This window comes from Gossypium hirsutum, chromosome A11 (genome assembly GCF_007990345.1).
Source record: "Gossypium hirsutum isolate 1008001.06 chromosome A11, Gossypium_hirsutum_v2.1, whole genome shotgun sequence".
NCBI lineage: Eukaryota > Viridiplantae > Streptophyta > Magnoliopsida > Malvales > Malvaceae > Gossypium > Gossypium hirsutum.
In genome coordinates this window covers 2,212,381-2,217,100 of record NC_053434.1, presented here as the reverse complement: position 1 = coordinate 2,217,100, position 4,720 = coordinate 2,212,381, and the positions used below count along the sequence as shown (strand labels likewise).

The window sequence follows — 4,720 nt, the reverse complement described above, 5'->3', positions numbered from 1 at the left end:
TTTGTCGAGCTGTACCTACTAATCAGAGCTGTTTTTTTTTAATATATTATAATTTATTTTTGGAACTTACAATTAAATTTTATCGCAGAAGTTTTTTGAGATGATCAAACCATATAATTTATCCTATAGGAGCTGTGGTAACATGGCAATGTTCTAATTTCCACCTCACAGATCACAAACATCCAAACTTCACCGGCCACCTTAATTTGATTTTATTCTACAATTTAATCTATTAACCCAACATTAAAAAAATAACTCACTAGTTTCTTGTAACCACTATAAAACCCCCGTCCCATTCACTCCAACTCCCACATCCCCAAACACTTGTACTTTTATCTCTAAGCCAAGAAAGCAGGCCACTAACATCAAAATGGCTTCAAAACAATCAGCTTCCATGGCCCTCCTTTTGGCACTCAACATTCTCTTCTTTTCCTTGGTCAGTGCTACTGCCCCATGCCCTCCCACCAACCTAACCATAAACCAAAGCCAAACCCCAACCCCAGCACCCCATCTTCACAGGGCAAGTGCCCCAGAGATGCCCTTAAATTAGGTGTATGTGCTAATGTGCTTGGTTTAGTCAATGCCACTGTTGGTTCACCCCCAGTGAAGCCATGCTGTTCCCTTCTTGATGGCCTTGTCGATCTCGAAGCTGCTGTTTGCCTTTGCACCGCTATCAAAGCTAACGTCTTAGGCATCAAGCTTGACATTCCAGTTTCTCTTAGCTTGCTCCTCAATGTTTGCTCAAAGAAAGTTCCTTCTGGCTTCCAATGCTAATTGAAGCCATCATGTTTCCCCTACATTCTTTCTCAACTTCTTTATGGTTTGTGTTTGTTTTTTTTTAAGTTATGATGCCATAACTTCATTGCAGTAAATCAGTGTTTTCATTTGTAACTTTATTGTTTTAATTTCCTTGTGAGGGATTGATATAGAATAAGTCTAATACTTTTCTTCAAGTGTTTACCTTTGGGGTTTTTTATATCTCCACGAGACATGTAAAGACTTGTATTATTCAACTCGTTAATTTATTCCCTTACTTCTAAGTTGGGGGTCTCTTGACCCTTTGGGGCATGCTTTGTTTTGGAAGATTCATATTGTAACAATTCTTTGGTATAGAATTCCCCCAATATTTTCATTCTCTTGCATCCTCATATTTTCAAATCTAGTAGTGAGCATCTGCAACTTTGATTGTTTTACTGTATTTGTACCTTCTTGACCAGTTTGAAGGATTTCTCAAGCTTCCTTTGCAACTTTAATTAAGAAATATGTTTACTAGGTGTGTTTAATGGGAGGCTTTGATGACAATTGTTGAGTCCAAAATTGATATTTATAATCAGAAATCGAGCAATGGTTAGAGCATTTCCAACTGCTTCAAGCATCAACAATGTAAAGTGGAGAAAACTTATTAACACACAATGTGTTTACGTAGTTAAGTTTCTCCACAAAGAATATCCACTCTCTTAGCTGTTAGGTGTGGGTCCTACTATGTGGGAAACCCATATTTTCTGCCACAATGTTTTGCCTTCTTTTTTGATTTTGTCAAAAGCCAATTTTTTGGCCTTTTAACGTGGGAGTGGGCAGCATTCTTAATTGAGAGCAAAAATTCTCAATTACATCCAGAGAGAAACAGAGAGTGAGATTGAAGCTCGTTGCAGAAAAAGAGAGAATAGAAAAAAATCAGTTTTTCAAGCTTGGTGCAGCAGTGATCAACTCCTCGATCGAAGGTCCATCCGTGGTTCGATTGAGCTGATTTTTGGACAGCAGCTAGGTGATAAGGTGTTCTTGACTTTGTACGGTCGGATTTTTCATCCGAGACTTGTAGCGTCGGAAATACCCATTTTTCAGCAGCTACGTTTTTGGTGATGTTCTCTCATTTTTCTCTCTTTTGCTAAAGATTACATATTGTTAGCCTTGTCGGAGTTGAATGCTTGTTGTAGGCTTGATATTGTGATCTTGTAGTCGAACATTTGATGATAGTAGAGCTCTTTATCGGACTCTAAAGTCCCGTGGTTTTACCCTTGATTTAGAGGGTTTTCCATGTAAAATATCGGTGTCTCTATTTATTTTGTTGTGGTTGCATTAGTTGATTTGTGGTTGATTAAGGTTGCTAGAGAACATATCTTGTGCTATTGTGCTTGCCATAATTTTGACAGGAGTTATAAGGAGAGAAAGAACACCGGTTGTGCTTTCGCTTTGTTTCGGTTGTTCGGTTTCTTCCCAACAAACTGGTATCAGAGCTTGGTTATTGTGTCAGATAATTATGGAAATTAATACGAGCAAGATGATTATGTTGAATGGCACAAATTATCAACTTTGGCGGAATAAAATGAAGGACTTGTTGTTTGTGAAGGCTTTGCATCTTCCGGTCTTTACTACTCAAAAACCCGATTCGAAAAGTGATGAAGAATGGGAATTTGAGCATCAACAAGTGTGTGGCTTTATTCGGCAATTTGTTGAAGAAAATGTTTACAACCACATTGATCAAGAGACACATGCTCGAACATTGTGGGAGAAGCTTGAAAGCTTGTATGCTTCGAAGTCGGGCAATAACAAGTTGTTTTTACTGAAGAAAATGATGGCGCTGAAATATAAATAAAGAATGTCTATAGCTGACCATGTTAGTGAATTTCAGAGTGTGATGAATCAGTTGCTTGGTGTGGGTGTCAAATTTGATGACGAGATTTTAGGACTTTGGTTGCTTGCTACTCTACCAGACTCTTGGGAGACTTTCGAGTCTCACTCATTAATTCTGCCCCAAAGGGTATTATTACTTTGGATTTGGCTAAGAGTGGTGTGTTGAATGAAGAGGTTAGAAGAAGATCTCAGGGTTCTACATCACAGTCCGAGGTGTTGGTTATCGAGAACAGGGGGAGAAACAGAGACAAAGATAGAAAGGGTAGAGATAAAAGCCGAAGCAAGTCAAGATCGAGATACAAGAATCTTGAGTGTCATCATTGTGGTAAGAAAGGTCATATCAAGAAATATTGCTTCAAGTGGAAGAAAGAGAACAAAGGTGGTGGTGATAAACACGATCGGAATGACGATGAAAAATCTGAGTGTGTTGCTACTGTTACTCGTGAAGATCTGTTAGTTATTTGTGATGAGAATTTGGTCAACCTAGTATGCGACGAGACTAGTTGGGTGATTGATACTGGTGCATCACTTCATGTCACGTCGAGAAAGGAATTCTTCACATCTTATACTCCTGGTGATTTTGGGGTATTGAAGATGGGTAATGATGGTTTGGTTTCGGTTATTGGTATGGGAGATGTTAGCTTGGTAAGTAACAATGGAACAAAGTTAACTCTCAAGGATGTTAGACATGCACCGAATGTCCGTTTGAATTTGATTTCTGCAGGAAAACTTGATGATGAGGGATTCTGTAACACCTTCAGTGAAGGGCAGTGGAAGCTGACTAAAGGCTCCTTGGTTGTGGCTCGAGGAAAGAAGAGCTCAAATTTGTACTTGATGCAAGCTTTGACTTCTCGAGAGACGGTGAATGTGACACTGAATGACAACTCAACTGAGTTGTGGCATAAACGACTCAGTCACATGAGTGAGAAGGGGCTTAGCTGTTTAGCGAAGAAGAATCAACTTTCGGGTTTAAAGAATGCTACACTGAAGAATTGTGCTCATTGTCTAGCAGGAAAGCAGAAAAGAGTTTCATTTAGAAGCCATCCTCCTCATAGGAAATCAGAGTTGCTAGAGTTGGTCCATTCAGATGTTTGTGGTCCGATAAAAGTAAGATCACATGGTGGTGCACTTTACTTTGTGACTTTCATTGATAATTGTTCAAGAAAGCTATGGGTTTACACTTTGAAGTCTAAAAATCAAGTCTTTGAGGTGTTTAAACAGTTTCAAGCATCAGTTGAAAGGGAAACTGGGAAGAAGTTGAAGTGCATTCGTACTGATAATGGTGGCGAGTACACAGGGTCGTTTCATGAGTATTGTCTGCGGCAGGGAATCAGACATCAGAGAACACCACCAAAGACTCCACAGTTAAATGGGTTAGCTGAAAGAATGAACCGAACATTGATTAAGAGAGTCAGATGTTTGTTGTCAGATGCAAAGTTACCAAGATCGTTTTGGGCTGAAGCTTTGAATACAGTGACACATGTGATAAATCTGTCTCCTAGTGTTCCTTTGAAAGGTGATGTGCCAGATAGAGTTTGGTTTGGTAAAGACGTGTCATATGATCACCTACGTGTGTTCGGTTGTAAAGCATTTGTTCATGTTCCAAAGGATGAAAGATCCAAGTTGGATGCCAAGGCTCGACAATGCATTTTTATTGGTTATGGTCTAGATGGTGAGTTTGGTTATAGACTCTATGATCCAGTTCAGAAGAAACTCGTGAGAAGCAGAGATGTTGTCTTCATTGAGGATCAGACCATTGATGACATTGATAAGACGGAGAAAGTGGATTCACAAGGTAGTGGTGACTTGATCGATGTGAATCCGGTTCCCCTAGACTCTTCACCAGATCCTATCCAGGATGATGTGCATGGTGATGTTAGTGGTGACCATCAGACTATAGGTGACTTTGATACTCCCATGGATGATGTTGTGAATGATCAACAACAAGCACCTATAGCTCCACCAGCAGTTCCACTTCGAAGGTCTTCCAGAGATCGACGATCTTCTGTCAGGTATTCTCCTGATGAATATGTTCTTTTGACTGACGGGGGAGAACCTGAATGTTATGAAGAGGCTATGGAGAGTGAAT

The 4,720-nt window shown here is 39.7% G+C and overlaps 1 pseudogene; it reads left to right on the top strand.

The window, feature by feature from the left end:
* The first annotated feature begins 316 nt into the window (after positions 1-316).
* LOC107923686 (14 kDa proline-rich protein DC2.15-like) lies at positions 317-1,132 on the top strand (annotated as a pseudogene).
* The last annotated feature ends 3,588 nt before the right edge of the window (positions 1,133-4,720 follow it).